This window comes from Pongo pygmaeus, chromosome 8, assembly GCF_028885625.2.
Source record: "Pongo pygmaeus isolate AG05252 chromosome 8, NHGRI_mPonPyg2-v2.0_pri, whole genome shotgun sequence".
Lineage (NCBI taxonomy): Eukaryota > Metazoa > Chordata > Mammalia > Primates > Hominidae > Pongo > Pongo pygmaeus.
In genome coordinates this window covers 25300324-25324452 of record NC_072381.2, presented here as the reverse complement: position 1 = coordinate 25324452, position 24129 = coordinate 25300324, and the positions used below count along the sequence as shown (strand labels likewise).

The 24129-nt window shown below is 42.4% G+C and overlaps 1 long non-coding RNA gene across 1 annotated transcript in view; it reads right to left on the bottom strand.

Annotated features, from left to right (window-relative positions):
• The window catches only part of LOC129045162 (uncharacterized), a 51372-nt gene extending 27575 nt beyond the window's left edge, over positions 1-23797 (bottom strand). The window contains exons 1-6 of the long non-coding RNA XR_008504906.1: positions 23170-23797; positions 20472-20564; positions 19765-19886; positions 10190-10280; positions 8687-8766; positions 8095-8342 (exon numbers count right to left, since the gene is read on the bottom strand). This is a non-coding gene — a long non-coding RNA (uncharacterized LOC129045162). The remainder of the gene's footprint in view (positions 1-8094; positions 8343-8686; positions 8767-10189; positions 10281-19764; positions 19887-20471; positions 20565-23169) is intronic.
• Between the last annotated feature and the right edge of the window lie 332 nt (positions 23798-24129).

Sequence of the window (24129 nt, the reverse complement as noted above, 5' to 3'; positions counted from 1 at the left end):
TTTTGGAGGTAGAGGACAGACCCGATGTGGGGTGTAAGTAAAAGAATGAAACAAGAATGACACTCAGGTTCTTTGCTGCAGCAATTGAGTGGCACCATTAAAAAGACAGGAGTGGACCAGAAGTGGTGGCTCACGCCTGTAACCCCAGCACTTTGGGAGGCCGAGGCAGGTGGATCACGAGGTCAGGAGACCAAGACCATCCTGGCTAACACGGTGAAACCCTGTCTCTACTAAAAATACAAAAATTAGCCAGGCATGGTGGCGGGTGCCTGTAATCCCAGCTACTCGGGAGGCTGAGGCAGGAGAATCGCTTGAATCCAGGAGGCAGAAGTTGCAGTGAGGCAAGATCACACCACTGCACTCCAGCTGGGCGACAGAGCAAGACTCTGTCTCAAAAAAAAAAAAAAAAAAAAAAAAGAGAAAAAGAAAAAAGAAAAAGACAGGAGACTCCAGCCAGGTGTGTTTGCTATTCCCTCTGCCTGGATGTTCTTCTCACAAATCTTGGACTCTTTTTTTTTAAGATAGGGTCTTGCTTTGTCGCCAAGGCTGGAGTGCAGTGGCGTGATCTCGGCTCACTGCAACCTCCGTCTCTCTGTTTCAAGCAGTTCTCCTGCCTCAGCCTCTCGAGTAGCTGGGACTACAAGCACACGCCACCACAACCAGCTAATTTTTGTATTTTTTGTAGAGATGGAATTTTGCCATGTTGGCCAGGCTGGTCTTGAACTCCTGGGCTCAAGTGATCCACCCCCCTTGGCCTTCCAAAGTGCTGGGATTACAGGTGTGAGCCATGGTGCTGAGTCCTTCTCACAAACATTAATATGGCTTTCTCTCTATTATTTAAGTCCTTGCTTAAACATTGTTGCTTCAGAACAGCCTTTCTTGACTACCCTAATCACTCCCCACTATACTCCCAATCCCTCTCTAGTCCTCAAGCCCCACACATTCTCCCCATAGCACATCATCACTGCCTGAAAGGATACCCTGGTTGTTTGTTTTACATGATTATTTGTGTTTACTCTCCCCACTAGAATATACAAAGGAAGGGACTTTGTCTTCTTCACCTATGCATCCACAGGGCAATAAACATCTGTTTGTTGAATGAATAAATGAATGCAGTTGGAAGGAGGTCTGAGAATTTGCTAGTAGACATACAAAGGAGGCCCACTCTTTCCTTGGTCATTTTTCACCCCAAGTTATTGGCTGAGAATTTGTTTGTTTGGGGGTTTTTCTAATTGTAAATTAACAGTTTATAACTGTACATATTTATGGAGAACAAAATGATGTTATGATTCACGAATGCCATACGGAAGAATTAAATCAAGCTAATTAACATATCTATCACCTCAAATATTTATCGCATTTTGTGGTGAGAACATTTGAAATTTACGTCTTAACAATTTTGAAATGTACAATACACTATTGTTAACTATATTTACCACTCTGTGCAATAGATCTCAGAAAACACCCTTATTCCTCCTGTCTAGCTGAGATTGTGTACCCATCACCTTCCTACTCCCCCCACAGCCTCCAAAATCACCATTCTACAGCAGAGAATTCGTTTGTAAGAGAGGTACATTAAGAGAGAGGAAAGTGAAAGTATAAAAAAGGATTTTGAAGAATGGCAAACTAGAATTGTGTGAAATTAAGCCACCACTTGAGTTTTGTGGTTCCAAATTCAAAGTGAATTTATTCAACAAATATTTGAGTGCCTGCTCTGGGTCAGACCCTGTGCTCTGCTGGTGATTTAACAAGAGAGAAGTCTACCCAAGGGATTTGACTTTGTATCACCAAACTTGACCATGTCATAGGGAGTGTCCTTTCTCCCCAACACCTAGAAAATATGCCAACAGCAGCAACAGGAGTCGAGTTTACATGAGTTCAACTCTCATTTTCAAATTACCTATAAGATGCAAAACATGTATTCAGGACTCTAGGATTACAGTATTATATAATTATACCATATAATACATGCCACTTTCCTCATGGATATTATACTACAAACTACTTAGGGAAGCCCAATATCTAGATAAGCCAATCTGCATGACCTCCAACTTGAGTCCTTGAACACCAGGGTAAGTTGAGCTAGACTATTGGATAAAATCCATCTGTGGATATTCATCGAACTAGTCTTTTGACTTCCTTTTAGCGAGAGTTTTATTTTCTATTTGAAATTGCTCTTCCCCAGGCTCTGATTAGGACTGCGGAGGAGAAGAGCCCGTGCAGAGGATGTGGCCTCTATAGGAAGCACGTTGAATGGCATGTGTTTCGTTGTAAGAAACAGAAAACTCAACATAAACTGCATGTGCAATTGAAAAGTCCAGAGATGGCTGGGTGCGGTGGCTCACGCCTGTAATCCCAGCACTTCAGGAGGCTGAGGTCGGTGGATCACGAGGTCAGGAGATGGAGACCATCCTGTCTAACACGGTGAAATCCCGTCTCTACTAAAAATACAAAAAAAAATTAGCTGGGCATGGTGGCGGGCGCCTGTAGTCCCAGCTACTCGGGAGGCTGAGGCAGGAGAATGGCGTGAACCCGGGAGGCGGAGCTTGCAGTGAGCAGAGATCGCGCCACTGCACTCCAGCCTGAGCGACAGAGCGAGACTCTGTCTCAAAAGAAAAAAGAAAGAAAAAAAAAAAACAGTCCAGCGATGTCACGCTTTCTAAAGGCTGTTAAAAAGAAAAACAATAATTTTAAAAATCCAGAGATAGGGTAAAAATCAAATGCTATTTGATCAGGACTCAGGACTCCAGCACAATCTTGGCAGTTATCTCCATTCCTCTGCTACATTTCTTACCCATGTCACCCTCAAAGGTGTGTTACCTTCATCCTCAAGCTAGACATCTTTGAGACAAGATGGGTATACATGGAGGCATCAGTCCCAGGCCTGCTATCTCCATCTCGTTGCATTTAGGAGGACAAGAAACTCCACATCGTTCCATTTAGGACGACAAGAAACTTCTATTTCTCTAACCATCAATTCTTACACTTTAATTGGCCAAAGTTAGCTCTCATATCCTCTTGGAACTAACCGGCGAGACCAGGACACTGTAAGGGGCTGACTCTCATTGGTTTAGAACTAGGAAGGGACTCTCTAAGACAGTCACCATGGAAACATGGATGGGATCCTGCTGATTGGTTTAAGACATTGAGGACCCACCTCTCCCCACTTTTGGCTGAGGGTGGAGGTGTCAGGAGTCAATCTTACCCATAAATATTGGGGTTAGGAAGCAGGAAGGGGAAGATTTTGCCAGAAAGGAAAGTAACAACATACACCACAGAAAAGGTCTGAAAGGGGCTGTGAAATAGGCAATTTTATAGACCTCTCTTCAGACTTTTCAGTTTCCTCTGACACTGGAAAGCTTCAGACTCATTCACTAAAGTAAGGCAATAATATGGTGAGACACTTCTGTGGAAATGAATCAGTGCCTGTAAAGCATTTTGTAAGAATGACCTACTAAACAGTAAGAGTGTAATCACTGGAATGCTTCATACCCGCACTAACTCTGCAGCCTGCCTGAGCTCAGGATGACTCTGCTACTGTTAAACTCTGGCAGCCGTCCTCCTCATCAAGATTTGTTATGATGGGACCAGCTGAGCCTAGAGGGTTCTTCAGCTCCTCATTCTTCTCTATGACACTTATTACCTATTTCATAGCCCCCTCAACATCAAAAGAAAGGAAATGGGAGGAAGCTGAGCAGTCATGGGATCTGGCCACCTCCTTGCAGCCCCTTCTTAGCACAAATCTAAACACCTTTGCAGGAATGGGGTAGACCCCCTTCATTGGTTCAGTATCTCTCATCACTCCTTTCTCGGAAGGGAGCAAGTTCATATCTACCTGCCTATCAGCTGCTTGCTTCTTATCATGGAGATGTCAGGGAGGACACTTGATACGGATCAGACCACTGGTTTGGAAGTCAACCCAACTGAGTTCTACACGGGGCCATTCTGCAGTGTCTACTGTGTGACCTTAGTCCTCATCTTTCTGAGTGTCAGTGCCTTCTCTACAAAATTGGTTAATGTTGCCCTCTCATATCTTAAGGTTCTAGGTTTCTACGGCCAAGAGAAACTTCCGCAGTAGAAAAGTCTCAATCTTAGTTCAAAATTTAAAAGACATTCTGTATTAGTTGAGTGCCCTCCAGGAAACAGACCCTGAGATGGAGATTTGTATGAGGAAGTCTGTGGGAAGCGCTCTTAGAATCAACACTCATGCAGACGGGAAAGAAACAGGATTGGGAAAGGGAGGAGTTACATTGCAGTGCAATGTTAATGAAGGCCTCAGTCATCAACACACAGAGGGCAGGACAGCTGGGATGGCCGTTCAGAGTCCGACTTAAAACAGAGGAGCCTGTGTTTTAATCCCATCCCCCACCATCAAGTCCCCAGATGCAGCTTCCTCCAGTGGCAGGGACCTGATCGTGGGCGAAGAGGTTTTCTTCAACTATTGACAAATGCTCGGGAAGGACTCAGTGGTGAAATTTCAATAGCCAACACCCCCATAAATCAGGACATATGAATGTCTCTATCCTGAGGGGGGATTTGGGGATCTGGGTGTTGGACCACAGCACCCACTGTATGTTCTACCCCTAAATCCTCTGGATAGGGGGACCGAGGCAACCAGAGCCATGTCTCTTACCTTCCCAGTTTCTGTCCCCATATCATGACACAAGGTATCCACTTTTTCCTCTGGGGACTTACTGAAGGAAAAACCATCCCTGGAGTCCTCCTCACTTAGCTTTCCTCTGATGGTGTGAGTGAGTGTAAGTCAATTCTGCCAACAGTCCTCAGAGGAAAGCCAGGCTCCTTGGCATTACAGATGATGTTACTTTGACCCCAGTGAGCTAATGCACTCCCTTTTAAAGGGCATTTTAATTTATCTGCCAGAAAAAGGAATTTGATGCATTGAATGTTATCTTTATGAACAGCTCTATCCTGAAATATCTTCGTAACAGTTAATAACACCTAGTGAGATATTATTAGCATTTCCTTAATTTATACCCATGGGAGCTAGAGACCAGAAACCTTTTTCTGAAGGGTTCCTATGTTTGAAAAACTCTAGTGAGAAAGAAACAGTCTTTACAAGTGGAAATAACCTGGCTGGCTTAAACATTTATTTTCTTTTACCTACTGTTTTCCTCTGACTTAATTAATTATCTTAGAGTATGCTTTTCTTGTATTTCTGTCGTTTGGTTTTGAGCAAAAGGTACATCTTAAAAATATCTAATCAATAAGGAAGATGCAACCCCATTATGCATCACTTCCTTTAATAGAATCTATTTTAAACTTGGACTTCCTGGAACTAAGATATCCAGTGGCTTATCAGAAACAATCAGACATTTCGAATAAAGTATATTTACAGGACCACAGCTACCTCTTTGGATGCAAATTTATACACAGCCATCCTAGGAACTCTCTTAAAGCTAGCCTACCTGAGATGACATCCTCACTGAAATAGAATCATCCTATTGTGGTTATTCAGGAAGAAGCAAATAGAGACACAGCATCAAAAATAATTGTGGCTAGAATCCATCAGGGGTTTAGGAGAATCCAACTTTCCAAATATAACTCCATGATAGAAGACATTTTCCTGGTTGAAAAAATGCTCACTCTTATTAATCAATTGTAAAAATTTTACTGAAAGTTGATTTTATGCCCAATAATGCTGGCATAAAAAATTTTTCGGAAATTTACAGTCTCACTGGGGAGAACAGACTAGTGCATGAAATAATTAAAGCACAATTAAATCTGAAGTCCTGGAAGTTTAGTGGTAGTTCAGGGAGGGGAGGGCTCCACCACTGCAGGCTGATGTAGATATGAAAGCTTTCACAAGGGGTTAGGAGCAAAGCATTTGAAAGTACCAGTTGAACTGCAGGAATATTTTCTGGGAGGGGCAGTGTTTTATGTGCTTATTACTTTTTAATGTCTTATCGATAAATTATTGATTAGATTGCTGAACACTGAGCTGTACTTGAAAGCAATAGTCAGGTGAGTGTGAAGAAGGAGGACTCGGGGAAGGTCTGGGAGCTGGTGGCACCACTTGCAGGAGGGTAGGACTGGGTAAGAGTCCCGGTGTCTGCAAGAGGGTATTGACAGTCAAAGTGGATAAAGAGACATAAGGAAGAAAAGAAGCAACCAGGAGAGGAAGTTTCCCCAAAATAATTTGTCCTTGCTCTAAAATTCAGGGCCACACTTGCTGACCCACTGCGTTAGTCTGTTTTGTGTTGCTAAAGTAATACCTGAAGCTGGGTAATTTATAAAGAAAAAAAGGTTTATGTGGCTTACGGTTCTGACGGTTGGAAAGTTCAAGATTGCGCATCTGCATCTGGTGAGGGTGGGCCTCAGGCTGCTTCCACTCATGGTGGAAGGTGGAGGGGAGCTGCAAGTGGTACAGAGATCAGATAGCAAGGGGGGAGGTTCCAGGCTCTTTTAAACAATCAGCTCCGGCAAGAAGTAATAGAGTAAGAACTCACTCGCCCCCACAGGAAAGGCATTAACCTATCCATGGCCAGCTCCATCATCCAAACACCTCCCACCAGGTTCCACCTCCAACCTTGGGGAATGAATTTCAAGATGAGGTATGCAGGAGACAAACGTTGAAACCATTGCACCCACCATTGAGAATTAAAAGAGGGGGAAGTATTTTGGCCCCTCTGGTCATTTCAAATAACCCCTGGTCCTGGGACACAGTCACTAACTGCAGGGAGTCTTTTATGGTCCCATCCCTTTTTGCTCATTCTCAGCCTTTAAAGGGAGGGGTAGGGAGAGATTTAAAGGATACCAAATTATCGCTAGATAGAAGGAATAAATGCTAGTACTTTATAGCACTGCAGGATGACTACAGTTAACAATAATATATTACATAGTTTCTGTCCAGGCACAGTGGTTCACGCCTGTCATCCCAGCACTTTGGGAGGCCAAGGCAGGCAGATCACCTGAGGTCAGGAGTTTGAGACTGGCCTGGCCAACATGGTGAAAGCCTGTCTCTACTAAAAATACAAAAATTAGCTGGGTGTGGTAGCACATGCCTGTAATCCCAGCTACTTGCGAGGCTGAGGCTGGAGAATTGCTTGAACCCAGGGGACAGAGGTTGCAGTGAGCTGAGATTGCACCACTGCACTCCAGCCTGGGTGACAGAGGGAGACTCCATCTCAAAAAATCATAATAATAATAATAATTATTATTATATATAACAGTTTCAAATAGCTAAAAAGAGTATATACAATGTTCGCAATACAAAGAAACAATAAATGTTTCCGATGATGGATATGTTAATTATCCTGATCATTGTACATTCTCTGTAATTGAAACAACACTATGTACCCCATGAATATGTGCAATTGTTATTTGTCAATTGAAAAATAGGGCCAGGTGTGGTGGCTCACTCCTGTAATCCCAGCATTCTGGGAGGCCAAGGCAGGCAAATCATTTGAGGTCAGGAATTGAAGATGAGCCTGGACAACATGATGAAACCTCATCTCTACTAAAAATACAAAAACTAGCCAGGTGTGGTGGTGCACAGTAATCCCAGCTATTCGGGAGACTGAGGCGGGAGAATTGCTTGAACCCGGGAGGTGGAGGTTACAGCGAGCCGAGATTGTGCCACTGCACTCCAGCCTGGGCAACAGAGGGAGACTCCATCTTTAAATAAATAAATAAATAAATAAATAAATAAATATAGCACTAGAGTACATGTGGGAAAGACCTAAGCCACAGCAGCAGCAAACTCACTCAAGAATTCAGAGGGGAATCCTGTTAAGAGCACATAATAGGCAATCGATAATAATAATCACCATTAATTGGGCAGGAACTGTCTGCCTGGGCCTGCTGTATGCATTTCTGTTCAGTACCTCATTTAATCTTCAAAATCCTCCACTGAGACTGGTACTGTCCCATTGTACAGATGAGAAGAGTGATGCTCCTGGCAGGTTATAGAGCCTGCCTTAGGGAAGTATCTGAATGAGCCCCATAATTCAGCCACTGAAGGACTACCTCAATGAATACATCAATTACAAATGTCCCATAGGAATAAAAATTACCAACATTATCAAGGTCTGTTAAGTGCCTAGAATATTGACAAAGAACTTTCATATACATTACCTCTCTCTTACCACAATTTGGCAAGGAAGACATTTACTTCCTCCTTCTAATTCTCCTTCCCAGAAAGATGTGACTCTCCCACGATCTGTCAGCTTGTAAGAGCAGATTGAGGCTGGGCACACCGGCAGGGAATAGTCCTAGCTACTTGGGAGGCTGAGGTGAGAGGACCATTTGAGCCCAGGAGTTTGAGGCTGCAGTGAGCCTGCGGTGAGCTGTACCAGCCCAAGTGATATAGCAAGGCTTCCTCTCTAAGAAATAAAAAAAAAAAAGATAGAAAATAAATGACTGAAACAAGATTCAAACCCAGATGTTCCAACACCAAAGCCCCCTCTGTTTCCACCAAAGGCTCCAAGTCCAGGAACAGGAAGACAGTGTGAGGGTTGAAGGGAAAAGACACCCTCACATGGATGAACACAGTATGACTTACAGGATTGTTGGACATTCCCGTGATGATTACTCTTTTGATTTCCTTGTATCCCATTATCTTGTATACAAAACCCTCCTTTTTCCAAAATGGAATTTTTTTTTTTTGGTTGGGGGGAACTTTGATGGACAGAAGGGAAGGTGAACACAGTCAAAGACAACATCTTACCCTAAAACTAGTCTTGGGCAGGAAGAAAGACTTGATCACAGTGATCTCAAGGATAAAGAGAGGTGACGCCAGCAGAAAGTCTAGGGTTTGGGAAAAAGAAGAAAAGGGGCCTAGGGAAACAAGAACAGACTTGAAAGGCGGCATTGGGGCTTGGCTGGTGAGAAACCTGCCTGGTCTGTGCCGCTGGGGATGTTACCATGGCAGTGGGAACAAGGGCCCAGCCTCCAGCAGGAACCCAACAAAGCCAACCCTCTCTTGGAAAGACAGCGTGGAAATCATTATGATAATGCAGTTCCTTGCCGGCTTTGCCATTGGGAACACCAAGCAGATCCCCTGAGCCAGACTTTCTCTGAATGGAAGAGCTAGAGGAGTTGCTGCTATGGCAACGCAGTTCCCCTGCCCATTTATACCATCGGTGAGCTGGGGGAGATCCCTGAGGAAGTGGATCCCCACCTCCTTCACCAAGGCAGGGAAATCGCCAAGGACACACAGATGGAGAGGAGCCTTAGGGAATGTTCCCTCCAGCCTGAATGGCTGCTGGAGTTGCCATGGCAACCGGGTTCCTTGCCCACCAAACCATGAAGGAGGGAGATCAGCTTCAGCTGCAGGAGACCGCCTGTGCCGGCACAGCTCCCGGGGCCCCAATCTGGCGAGTTCTAGCAAGGGTGCGCCTTAGGTGAGAGGCATCCCTGGGAGTGCAGCTGTTTCCTGTGGTGCCTGGAGGGAGTGACTCTTAGATTCTTCCGTGAAAGGACATGCCAAGGCCGTAAAGGAGAACAGAAGGCACGCCTAAGGAAGATGCACCGATGGTTGCTGTCAGTCTCAACAATGGTTTTGTCATTGGGAAGCCTTTGAATTGTGTGTATCATCCTAAGCGTTATTTCTGTCTCTGTTTTTTGTTTGTTTTGTTTGTCTTTTTGAGACAGGGTCTCACTCTGGCACCCAGGCTAGAGTGCAGTGCTGCGATCATAGATCACTGCAGCCTTGAACTCCTGGCCTCAAGCAATCCTCCTGCCTCAGCCTCCCAAGTAGCTGGGACTACAGGCACGCACCACAAAGCCTAGCTAATTATTTGTTTATTTATTTATTTATTTATACAGATGAGGTTTTGCTATGTTGCCAAGGCTGATCTCAAACTCCTGGGTTCAAGCCATCCTCCCACCTTGGCCTCCCAAAGTGCTGAGATTACAGGCACGAGCCACCAAGCAGGCCCTGTCTCTGTTCTTGAGTTCTCTTGGGTAAATCCTTTAACTAATACTAATGTATATAATATTCAAATAGGTGGGTTTCGTCTCTTGAGGGCAAAAGAAATAGAAAGGGGTGGTGGGAGTCTCTGTGGGAGAAAACTTCTAATAAGTTAATTTAAAAAACATTTACATTCAGGATGTACAGGTGCAAGTTTGTTATATGGATGTATTGCATAATGGTGAAGTTGGGGCTTCTAGTGTACCCATCACCCAAATAGTAAACATTGTACCCAGTAGGTCACTTTTCAACACTTACCCTTTTCCTACTGTTACAGAAAACGGGTCCTGATCCAGACCCCGGGAGAGGGTTCTTAGATCTCACACAAGAAAGAATTCAGGGCGAGTCACTAAAGTGAAAGCAAGTTTATTAAGAAAGTAGAGAAATAAAAGAATGGCTACTCCATAGACAGAGCAGCTCCAAGGGTTGCTGGTTGCCCATTTTTATGGTTATTTCTTAATGATGTGCTAAATAAAGGGTGGATTATTCGTGCCTCCCCTTTTTAGACCATATAGGGTAACTTCCTGACATTGCCATAACATTCGTAAACTGTTATGGCATATAGCAGTGAGGACGACCAGAGGTCACTTTTGTCACCATCTTGGTTTTGGTGGGTCTTGGCCAGCTTCTTTACTGCAAACTGTTGTATTAGCAGGGTCTTTGTGACCTATATTTTGTGCCAACTTCCTATCTCATCCTGTGACTTAGAATGCCTTAACCATCTGGGAATGCAGCCCAGTAGGTCTCAGCCTCATTTTACCCAGCTCCTATTCAAGATGGAGTTGCACTGGTTCACACACCTCTTACATTTCCCCCCTCCCTTTTATAAAAGAACCCTTAATTGTAAGGGTTGCAGAGGGACAAAGATCCATCTTCTATAACTTCTTCAGGCTGAATAGGGGTGATGATCTATTCCTGGCTATTACAGTCTCTTGTGTTAGGGGGAGAGAGGAGCTCAGTCAGAAAGCATCAGTATGGTAAGGGCCATTCATAACTCTTAAGTTCTGACAAAAGGTGCTATCTGAAAAAATAATAAGAGTTCAGTTTAAGACAATGTTGAGTAAGCTTATCCTGCATTCCTACACAAAGAATACAACAGCAATAGATTCCACAACAGTAAAGCAAAATAAGTAAAATTATTCCAAGTAAACTAAATTGGAAGGCTTTCCATGAACTAGGCAACTGTTGGAACCAAGCTGATATGGGGTTGCTTGCTGATTGCAATGTGCCCAGAATTAGAATATTGATTTCGATTTTTATACTACCTATCCCTCTTGTTTTTTCTGAGCAGCAGTCAGAGATCACTGGTTGGTTCACAGGAATAAGCAGGGTTAGCCTAAATTGCAGAAACAAACTTAAAAACAACTGATGAGACTAAAATTTAATACAAGTGTACCATAGTTTCTGAAACATAACTTCTCTCTCCAGTTTCCCACTTTTATTAAAGACAAATCATGGTAACACTGATCTGCTTTATTATACTTGGCCTGATTATTTGTATAAACTGTAGCAAGAATAATTGTTTTTCACATAAGCTCTTTTTAAATTGGCTTTGATGGAACTCGGTTGCATAGAAGGAATCTTAGATAAGACTTTTTAGAGCCCAACCCTGCCACAGGTTTTTATCCTCAAATACCTATGAGTTGAGTAAATTCTTCTTTTCTTGGGGTCTGAAGATAACTTGGGGTTCCTGGACCGGTTAGAAAGTGACATTCTTTACTTACCACAGGTCAGAAACCCTGCACAGGGACTCTGTAGGCAAGGTATGAGGCCAGTTCCCCAAGCAGCTTTTATTGGCTTTACGAGTCAAGTTTGATTCCTTAAAGGAAAGCATCCATTCCAGTCAAAGCCTTGGTAAAATAACCAATTTCTCCAATTTTGTCCTGTGGCAAAAGAAAACAGGTTCTTATTGCACTTATGAAAATAACTACATTGCCATAAATTAAGATCTTACAAATAGTTTCCAAATTCTAGAGAAATCAGGTAGAAACAAATGTGCTCCAGATTTTGTTCACAGGAATACACTTTGCTCAATTGTTAAAAGCTGTAAATAACTAAAAAGAAAAGCTTTCTGGACTCTGGAAAACAAAACAAAGGATCAGCAATGTTTTAAGCAAAAAGTGAAAAAGATTATTTTAGACTGCTGTTAGATCACTCAACTCAGTTAACTCCTGTTCTGCTTGATATGTATGAACATTCCAGTTCTCCATGTATCCTGAAACTTTTTTCCTCTATTCTAATGTCACAATCTCCAAAGTTATCAGAAACTTGCATTTAAGAACATCTGTCAAAGTCCTGGCCAGGCATGGTGGCTTATGCCTATAATCCCAGCAGTTTGGGAGGCCTAGGCGGGTGGATCACCTGAGGCCAGGAGTTTGAGACCAGCCTGGCCAATATGGTGAAACCTCATCTTCACTAAAAATACAAAAATTAGCTGGGCGTGGTGGCACATGCTTGTAATCCCAGCTACTAGAAGGCTGAGGCAGGAGAATCACTTGAACCTAGGAGGCAGAGGTTGCAGTGAGCCGAGATCACACCACTGCACTTCAGCCTGGGCGACAGAGCAAGACTCCATCTCAAAAAAAAGAAAAAAGGTCCTACAGCTGATTATAAACCATCTTCTAAAGAGGACTAAAACAAGACTATAATTATCTGTGGATGACAAAACATCTTAGGACAGCCACAGTCAAAAACTTGATTGACAAAGAAATTTGGTTTCCTCTGTGGCATACAATGATTTTAACATAACAATTATTAATAACATACACTAAGTCATACCAGATTTATAGGAGTTTCCCACAATTTTGGATCATGTACCAATAACACATTTATACAAATACAGCCCAAAAAAACCAAACACTATTTCACATTTGATAATGCTTCCTGTATGACTTTTATACCAAATAGGCCAAATGTTACTGTTGCATTAGTGCATTATTGATGTCAAACCCAATTCTTAATAAGACCGTAGAGACAAGTGTATTTAATCTTAATCAATTTGACCATAAGGTAAGATTCTCATAAACCTTTTACAACACTTTACAATTCTTGTTAAAGAGCAGATCATAAGCAGGTTTTTGCTTGAAGAAAAACTTGTTGTGCATTTATTACAATGTTTAATTTACAGAAAAACTGAATACTTCTTTAACTTTAGCCAATATGTTTGCACACAGAATCTCTTCCACGACTGTCCAGACCTTCAGATTTTTCCCATCTCACTTAAAACCATCCTTTTACCCTCCAAACTTAGGCAAGAAATCCGCATTCCCATGCCTTCTTATAATCTTTTACCAAAAGTACATTCTACTTTCCTTACACGTCTTGTGTGTAGAACTTTTTCTTCAGTAGTCACAATTACATGTTGCAATGTTAGCTCTTAGCAACTTTTATTTTTGGTGAAAACCTTGGTAAGTTCAGGATTTTAATTATGTACTAGGTGTGGATCCTAGCTCAGGACACACCAGGCAAAAGTAAATGCAGATAAGGGCTGACTTTTTCCAGCACAGCTAGGGGCGTGGCTAACTCCACATGTCCCCAGGCCTTATCTAGAATCTAATGCTCCAAAGTCAATACATTGAACAATTTTTAAAAGTCAAAGAAGCAGTTTATGACCTTAAAGCATTTAGCAAATTTAATATCTGACCTGCATAATTTAGACCAAATGTTTTTATTTTACCAATAATCCTTAAAGCTGTTTAATAATCCTAAAGATTACTAAAGTCACATGAACTAAATAAAAGGCATTACACTTTTTACTTTTCTGACATTTGATTTATGCTCTTATTATTATTAAACCAATTAATCAAAGCTTTTTATATTACACACACATAACACATATAAATACATAGACAGACAGAAGATAAAGGACCCGTTCATTCCCTAAGCCAGGAATTGGACCCAAAACTGGGGCCATGATTGCAAAAAGAGAAAGCACGGCCACATAGTTACAAGGTCAAGCTCCCAAGGAAATGACTGACCAGTTTGCTGGGCCATCTTGAACAGCAGGCTTACAGGTGTCCTAAGCCTGTATTCTATCCTAAGTTACCCCTGTTATGACGGAACAATACAGAAAGACATACAAAGCATACCAAATTCACTCCAGTTAAAGACGAGCCTCACAAATCCTTTTTCCCATGAATCAAAACTTTACAGGAGATAAGCAATGATTTTTACTATTCATCCAGTTTGCACAGACAAAGAGAGAGAGACGAAAGCATTGCCTGAAGCAGGGTGGGGAAGGCGAGGCACAACAACCCTGAAAAGTTCAGGCAGCCGCTTCTCGGTAGCGAAGGGATCTTTTCCAGCAGTCCCATCAGCTCTCAAGTTTCCCCTTTTAGGGAGGAAAAAGCTCCCCATATCCCACAAACCTGTACATGCCTAATCCTGTCACCCACAGCTGTCAGCAAAGAGTGCAAGGCAGATTAATCAGAAAAGAATAGCAGTTAATATCCCATAGTGCCAAACCTGTTCTTAACTGAGAGGGACTTTACGAGAGGGACTTTACTGAGAGGGGCACCCACCCCCTAAATCTTAGAAGGGACTCTAACCCCTCCTAAATTGGGCCTCTAACCCACGGTTGGTCAAGTAACCTTGCTTTTTACTAAGAGGGGCCTCTAACCCACTGTCTTAGGAGAGACTCTAACTCCCTTAATTTGGGCCTCTAACCCAAACCCATCCTTTACCCGATACCCCACCACTTACCCAAAGTTGTCTAATCAGTGCTGAAGTCTATTTTCTTTGGGTCGGGGGGTGGGTCTCCTCAGTAACATCTTTTTTTGGGGTTTACCAGAAAGATGTTACCAGACTCCACCACTTACTGGGGTTTTCCACACTATAGTCCCTTCTGTGGTCGCCAGAAAGATGTTACAGGACCCCAACACTTACCCAAAGTTAACCTTTGGGTCAGGGGTTTCTGCACTATAGTCCCTTCTGTGGTCAACAGAAAGATGGTATAGGAAAGGGGTCCCAATGCAGACCCCAAGAGAGGGTTCTTGGATCTCATGCAAGAAGAATTCAGGATGAGTCCGTAAAGTGAAAGCAAGTTTATTAAGAAAGTAGATAAATAAAAGAATGGCTATTCCATAGACAGAGCAGCCCCAAGGGCTGCTGGTTGCCCATTTTTATGGTTATTTCTTGATGATAAACCAAGGGTGGATTATTCGTGCCTCCCCTTTTTAGACCATATAGGGTAACTTTCTCACGTTGCCATGACAGTTGTAAACTGTCATGCAGTCCCATCAGCTCATCCTTTTCTCCACATCTGTTGTTTTTTTGACTGCTTAGTAATAGCCATTCTGACTGGTACAAGGTGATATCTCACTGAGGTTTTAATCTGCATTTCACTGATGGTTAGTGATGTTGAGCACTTTTATATGTATATTGGCTGCTTGTATGAGGTTCAAATTTTAGTATCCAAATTATTTATGTGTGTATGATTAATGTGATTAAAATTTAAAAGAAATGGACAGTTGTAAACTGTCATGGCGCTGGTGGGAGTGTAGTAGTGAGGACGACCAGAGGTCACTCTTGTCAGCATCTTGGTTTTGGTGGGCTTTGGCTGGCTTCTTTACTGCAAACTGTTTTATCAGTAAGGTCTTTATGACCTGTATTTTATGTCGACCTCCTATCTCATCCTGTGACTAGAATGCCTTAAACATCTTAGAATGCAGCCCAGCAGGTCTCAGCCTCATTTTACCCAGTCCCTATTCAAGATGGAGTTGCTGTGGTTCACATGCCTCCGACACCTCCTTTCCCCCTTTTGGAATCCCCAGTGCCTATTGTTTCCATCTCTATGTCTATGTGTGGCTATTGTTTAACTCCTACTTATAATTGAAAACACACAGTATTTGATTTTCTGTTTCTGAGTTATTTCACCTAAGATAATGGCCTCCAGCTCCATCCACATTGCTCCAAAAGATATGATTTCATTCTTTTTTATGGCTGAGTAGGTATTCCATGGTGTATATGTATCAATCATCATTTCTTCATCCAGTCATCCATTGAAGGACATTTAGGTTGATTTTATGACTTTGCTATTATGAACAATGCTGTGATAAACATGAGTGCAGGTGTCTTTCTTATGCAATGATTTCTTTTCTGGGAAGGTAGATACCCAGTAGTGGGAGTGCTAGGCCAAATGGTAGTTCCATTTTTAGTTCTTTGAGGAACCTCCATGCTGTTTTCCATAGAAATTGTACTAATTTACATTCCCACCAACAGCGTATAAGCACTTCCTTTTCTCCACATCTGTTGTTTTTTTGACTGCTTAGTAATAGCCATTCTGACTGGTACAAGGTGATATCTCACTGAGGCTTTAATTTGCATTTCACTGATGGTTAGTGATGTTGAGCACTTTTATATGTATATTGGCTGCTTGTATGAGGTTCAAATTTTAATATCCAAATTATTTATGTGTATATGATTAATGTGATTAAAATTTAAAAGAAATGGAAAGTAAATAGAAATAGAGCCATTCAAGGAGCCAAAAGGCATGACTTCAATAGTCCTAAGACTGCTGATATCAAGAAGCATGTTACTCAATTAAAGCACAGAGACCTCAGGGTCTGCATTCCTGTCCACCGCCATATTCTACTTGTCAAATCCAGAGACTAACAGGAGTGGAGGATAAATAAAACACACTGATATATATTTGATTGGTCTTTTTATTGCATTTCCTCTAGTTCAGTCATTTGCATTTCCATTTGGGTTCAGAAAATCAACATCCCTTGACACATGATGGGGTTGGGTAGTAAATTAAACCAGGTAACAGGCCACATGGCTAAACTTGCATTAATAAGAAAAACTAATTGAATTTATTTTACCATCATTTTACCGTCTAAGAACTACACAGAGGCATGGCACAGTGACCTCGGCGCAAGATGCTGGCTGCAGGTGACGTGTCATACTTCTATGCGATCACAATGACAGTGACCATATATCGGGTTCCTATTCTGTGTCACACACTGTGCTCCAGGCTTACATAAATTCTTTCTTTTCATCCTCACAACAACACAGGGGAGGAGGTATTATTATTCCCATATCACAGTTGATGGAACTGAGGCTAAGAGAGGTTAAGCAATTTTTGCCTAAGGGCACTTGAAAAGTAAATATAAAATGCCCAGGCAATGCCCAAACCCAGTTCTGGTGCAAAGCAGATGCCCTTGACTTCTATATCCTAAGCTTTCTGGGTGGTTCTGTACATAGAAGCCGCCTACCTCACCAGTGGCATCTGGATTCATTGGAATAGGACAATAAAAATAAAATCGAGGGAATGATTAATAATTTCCTACTCACATTTTTCATTTAAACTCAAATCCTTCAACAATACCACTGTTTGCTCTACCAGCTTCAGGCTGTCTCTCCTATGCCTTCCCTTCCGCCGCTATGTGCTTTGCTTGTGTGATCTGATTAGCTCTCAAATGCCACGATAATTCTACGATTTATATTTCATTTCAATACATACAGAGTCCCAACTCCTAAATGTGCAGAGCTAGTTTTATTTCAGATGCTATAATAAGAAAGAACATGAATGAAAAAAAAAAAGAAAAAGAAACATACAAATCTCGTAACAACCTTACAAATCCACTGGAAAAATGAATATATTTCAAGTCAATAGCTGATCAGCATGTTATCTATCCAAGTATCTATGTAAAATTACTCAATCTCACTAATTGTAAAATATACAAGCTAAAATCAGACACCATCTCTTCCTATCTATCTCATTTTATCTATTTGCAGAGGCATGTTTAAATGCATACAAACACACACACACACAAATAGTGCTAATAAAATTGCAGTGGGATTTGGCCTCTCATCCATTGCTGATAGGATTTAGTTTGCATCTGTCTTTCTCAAAGGCCATTGGGCAAGATACACACACACACACACACACACACACACACGCACACACACACACATATATATGTGCTCCAGAAGTGCTTCTACCACTTGGCCCAGTGATTCACCTTCTAGATATCTACCCTAACGAATGAAACTGAGAATACAAGATTTACCTAAAGGCTATTTATCATTGCTTTATAATAGTAAAAACTATAAAAACAACTGAGATGTTGGCAAGTGGGAGACCAGTTAAATAAATCCTGGTACAGTCATATCAGGTGGACTGTTGTGAAGCTATTAAAATTATGTTTTTGAGAAGTATTTAAAGACCTCAGGAAATGGCCACCTTATACAGCTAAGTGCAAACAGGATACAAAACTTATGTAGAATATGATTCCAATCTTGTAATAGAAATTGTATATATATATATACACATATATATGTCATTATACTGAAACTTTATCAAATACTTATATTTTTCTTTTTAGAAAATATGGATGGAAAGGACACTAAAATTTAATAGCACTATTATTTTGTGGGCTATTAATTATATTCTTCATATTTTTCTGTACTTTTTAAATGGTCAGAATGACTACTTCTATAGCCAGAAAAAAATAATGATGCCCCTTTTTAAAAAAACAAGCCAGGCATAGCGGTACATGCCTGTAGTCCCAGCTACTCAAGAGGCTGAAGCAGGAGGATCCCTTGAACCCAGCAGTTTGAGACTACAGTGAGCTATGATCACACCACTCCACTCTAGCCTGGATGTCAGAGCAAGATGTTTTTTTTTTCTTCTTCTTAAAGACCGGTTTGATAGTAGGGACTCCATTTTAACAACAACAATAACAAAAACGCAAAATAGTAAATGAGTCTGGCTACAACCATTTATTGTCAGCATTTCCTGCCTCTCCTCATTCCCATAAAAGGAGCTAACTAAGGCATGGAAGAACAATCCAAACTGGGATTGCCACCATTAATCCTGTGAAATGCGATGACTTTTCTACCTGGGCTTGGTGACATAGATTTTTGCCTTTAGCATCTGTAAAAGGAAGACCATTGGTAACTTGCATAGAAACATTAAGACGCAGTCATATTGTATACAGATACAAACTATCACAGGTACCCCCCAAATATGTACAACTCATATATCAATTAAATGTATATATATAAAAATAATAATTTTTAAAAATACCTAGTAGAAGCTGTGTTGAATAAGGTCATGGCCCTTTCAGAGGAGAAGGAAAGTTGTGTCATCCTCTGAGTACCTATTTCTAGCACTTTCCTTTGTATAAGGACAGCATGACTAGATTACAACAAAAGAATCTTAGGAAGAGTCACTACCAAGAGGGAGTCAGTCATGTGAAAGGGTCAGGGGAAGAAAAGAGCAAGGCAAGTATGTGGGAGAGGCATCGCAGACACACTGCCCAACAGACAGAAAGTAGACATCCATATATCAACAGCGGTCCCTACGGTCATGGGGTGTCACTCATATCCCATGACTTTGCTTTTTGTACTTGATTATCTCAAATACGTGAAAACATTATCAATCAGCCTTCCAGAAAAATACCAACTAATGAGCCACCTTTTCGTTTCTTTCATTTGTCTATGTTACCAGGCTCAGTGTAAACCTTCCTGAAATAGACAGCAAATTTCTGAAAACATGTTTTAATGAGTGGCCCTCCACATTTCCCCTTTCCTGTTACTCTCTCTGTCTCTCAGGAGAAAAATCAGAAAATTTATTCAAATTCTTTTCCAATTGATTTTGTTTTGATTAGTGGTTCTGGGTTTTTTGTTGTTGTTTTTGGTTTGTTTGTTTGTTTACCTTTTTAAAAAAGCTGGCCTGACATAGTGGCTCACGCCTCTTATCCCAGCACTTTGGGATGCCAAGGCAAGCAGATCACTTTAGGTCAGAAGTTCGAGGCCAGCCCGGCCAACATGGTGAAACCCTGTCTCTACTAAAAATACAACAATTAGCCGAGCATGGTGGTGCATACCTGTACTCCCAGCTACTTGGGAGGCTGAGGCAGGAGAATCGCTTGAACCCGGGAGGCGGAGGTTGCAGTGAGCCAAGATCACACCACTGCACTCCAGCCTGGGCAACAGAAACTGACTCTGTCTAAAAAAACAAAATATTAATTAAAATATGCTTAGTTCATTTTGATAATATCTTTATAGGCATAAAGAAATAGCCAAGGAGGTTCATTATTGCCATGAGAAGATCAGCAATTGATCAGCTTCAAATGCAGTGTTTATTAAATGCTTCTATGCAGGTAATCATCTCTCCAGTATCCCCGTTGGCCAGATTCAATTTAGCTTGGTGAAGCATGTGTGGAGCACCACAAGCAAAGCCTGTGAGATACAGAGAGGGAATGAGCTGAAGAAGGTAGACTTGTATGCCAGGCAGGCCCAGGTCTGCTCATGAAAAGGCAGGACTTAATGGAAAATTCCTAGATCCTGAAATCCCAGAGCAGGGGAAGGGAGGTTGCCGGGCTGTGGTGCAGGTGCGCAACAAGAAAGGTTAGGTAAGTATGGCACAGAGAGAATTTCAGGACCCATGCCCCCAAACCCAGGCCTGGAAAATGTGCCTTTGCTGAGTAGCAGAACTCATGCCTTACGTGGTAGGGTATATTGTTTCTGGATGCTGACGGAACTTTTTAAGATGTAGAAAAATTCCCAGGGGCCCTTTTAAGCAGACTCTCACCCTGGGAAGACTGCTGATTATCACAGCTGCAGAAGGGGGACCCCAGGAAGCCCAGGTCTGTGTCTTTGGTAAGAAAAACATCACGCAGAGAGCCTGGAGGATTTTTATTAAGCAAAAGATTCACAGGTTACCAAAATAATATAAAAGCCAAATTTCATTTAAAACACACAACTGTAGGAAACCTTCCATATAACCTCAAGATCCTTACCAATTCATTTATTGCAGAAAAGATGCTAAAAATATTCCAGGTCTATAGAAGAAGTCTGGGAAAAAAAATCCATAATTAAATTTTGGAATTTAGATGATGACAGGATGTAGAATAAAGAAAGACTCAGAGATCTTTAGGGTTGATCAGGCGTGGCCATATGGAGGAAGAGATGTGGGGAATTTTATCTCCAATGTGTTGGGAACATAATGGCAGAGGAAGATGAAAGATCTCAGGAATGTCTACAGCAAGGCGTGGACTGGAATAACCACACATGCCAAGTGAGGCTGCTTCACCCTCACACCTCGAAAGGAGCAATTCTGGCTTACAGTCAGCCTTGGTCTTTATACCCTTGTCTGCTCGGGGTCAGATTAGGGGTTCCAGAATGTTCTGCATATTCCCAAATTTTCTTTCTAAAGCAAAGTCTGCCCTACTCTAGGAATCTAGGGTCTCCCAGAGATACTGTCACTCAGGAAAGATAATTGCATCCTGGGGATTCCTGGGATTCAAGCCTTCGATCAACAGGCTTGAGTCTCTAAATTCGTATTTTGATGAGTTCAGTTAGTCAAAAAGCTGGAAATAAGAAGTTGAAGCCCAGGAGTTCGAGACTGCAGTGAGCTACAGTCATGCCACTACAATACAGCCTGGGCAACAGAACGAGAGACCTGTTTCTAAAAAAAAAAACGGAGGATGAAGAACAAAATGATATGCAATGCTCATAAAACACACAAGGGGAAAGGAAGCATGTGGCAGAGAAAAGCACAGGAAATAGTAGATACAAGACAGGTTGAGATAAGATAATAGAGCTTAGTTTACTCTTTATACTGAAGGTAAGTAGTTAGAAACAACAGGTAGATTTTTCTAGCCCTTTCTACTCACATACAACCGAAAAAAAAACCATGTTGAGCAGTCAGAAACACAGGACAGGTTCTTTCTCATAGTTACAGAGAGAACCGCCCCCCTCATGTTAAATCTGAATTGAGAAAAAAAAATGCTGCTCCTTTGCAAAGATAAGAAACAGGGAGGGAGGCAGGGAGGGAGCCAGGGAGGGAGGGAGGGAAGGAGGGAGGGAAGGATCAGCGGCCACAGGACATGACACTTGCCTGTCCCAGAAGGGCAGCTTTGCCATGGCCCATAATTCAAGGTGGCTGATACAGACTAAATAAGCCAACATGTAGTAAGCACGTTCTAAGCCCAAGATCTGGAGGCTGTGGGTAATACAAAGATGAATAGGGTATGGCTCCTTGATCCCGGGTTCACAATCATCTAGAGGCGGACAGACCAGATTAAGAATAAGAAGGAAATCCAGGCTGGGCACGGTAGCTCACGCCAGTATTCTCAGCACTTTGGGAGGCTGAGGTAGGCAGATCACCCAAGGTCAGGAGTTCGAGACCAGCTGGCCAACATGGCAAAACCTCATCTCTACTAAAAATACAAAAATTAGCTGGGTGTGGTGGCGGACGCCTGTAATCCCAGCTACTTGGGAGGCTGAGGCAGGAGAATCACTGGAACCCAGGAGGCGGAGGTTGCAGTGAGCCAAGATTGTGCTGCTGCACTCCAGCCTGGGTGACAAAGTGAGACTCCACCTCAAAGAAAACAAAAATAAAGCAAAGTAAATCCAGTCTTTAGGGTCATAATAAACCAACCCTAAGGATGCCAAACCGTGTATTCAGGAGAAGAACAGCAATCTGCTCAAATGTAAGCCAAAGGCAGTAGCTCTCAGCCCCAGTCAGCCTGCCACATAGACATCGTTTGTGATTTTGGGGATTGCCAACTAAGAACACCAAATCACAATCCCTTTCTGCCCCCTGGTAGCCCACAGTCCAGTGTTTCACATGTCTGAATGTTCTCTGGTATCTCAAGCAAGGTGTGAGCCTAAGAGTAAGAACTCCCTAGATTCAAATTGTGACTCCCCTGTCTACTGTGTGACCTTGGGCAAGTTACATAACCTCTCTGTGCCTCAGTTACCTTATCTGTAAAATAAATACCTTCTTTGCCACATTGTTGAGAGAATTAAGTGAGCCGATACTGCAAAGCATTGAGAAGAGTGTCTGACACATAGTAAGCGCTTAATAAATGTTAGCTACTTTTATACTAAAGGCCTCTATTTAGGAAGTCCTTATTATTTCTTATCAGCCAATACCTTCACGGGAATGAGCAAGAAGATGTATAGGCTGAAGAGGGTGGAGGTGGAGACAAGTGGAGTGAGGAGTTAAAAGCATAGCAGAAAACAAAAAGCTCTCTGTTTCTCAATGCTGCTGGGTATCTGTCACCATGGTGATTTGGGGCTGGGACTAGGGGAAGGTGCACAATGAAAGCAGCTGCCTGGGCGCCTCTCAGCCCCACCCTGGTTCTGGCTCATCTTGGCACTCGTACTGGTTTCCTCCTGGGGCCTTTCTTTGGGTTTACCTGGCATCCTCTTTGATGACATAGGAAAGAACATGGACAAATATATGAGAGAAATAAAGAAAAGTTAGAAAACTAGTTACTCACCAAACATTCCGTAAAACTACAGTCAATGTGGGAGCCCAAGAGTGATGCCCACTTTCAAACACCGCTGCCCCCACCAGAGACTCAGTCTAGAACAAGCGGAGTCTGAATAGAGAGCACCCCTATCAGCTCCCACTCCCGCCCCACACCCCGCTGAGAGAGCTGCCCAGGGTGGGTAAGAGTTAGGAGGGACTGTCTGGTCAGCCGCGGGGAGCGCGTCAACCTCATTTAACCCTGCAGAAGCATTTCCCCCTTGTTTGTACTTAGAACAAACCAGGAATCCATTCTTTCACAGACCACTGCTCCTGTCCTGAGCTGGCCGCTTGCCTGGTAGCCAATCGAAATGTCTAGGCGCCCCCTAGTGGTAAAGGTTTGTGCCATGGCTGTAGAGAAGGCACCTGAGATCCTGAAAGGTGACGGGAAGGGTGTTTGGGAACGCGCCTTCTTCCCTCCCCTGTGCAAATGGATGTGCCAAACATTTGCTGCGCCAGGGGCCACCTTGGCTCATTTCTCTGCCAGACGCTATGGTGGGAGGTGAGATGCTTGCTGGGCAGAGACCAAATTTAATTTTCTGCTTGTTTCCATAAGTAAACTGTCTATCCCTTGTCAGACCTTCTCCTTAAGCTCTTTCTGCATCAGGGTGGTAGACACAACATCTGTGAATGCTTTTGATTTCTTGCTTGTTTGCCTAGGAACTAACTGGAACCTCTGTGAAGATGGAATGTGGTTTTCTTTCCCTTTCTCTTGGTCCACCTGTCAGTAAGGGGACAGGAGGGAAATCCTCAGGGCTGGCTCACATCTTTAAGGCAGCCCCTGAGTGGTATTCCATGTGGATTGGCTCATTGGTCTTTAACTTCCAGGCTAAGCTTGATCATAGGTTTTAGACATATTTATACTTAATGGTAATTAACAAACACTGATCATTTGAAGGAGTGTTGCTTGGTAACTAAGAGCATAGGCTCT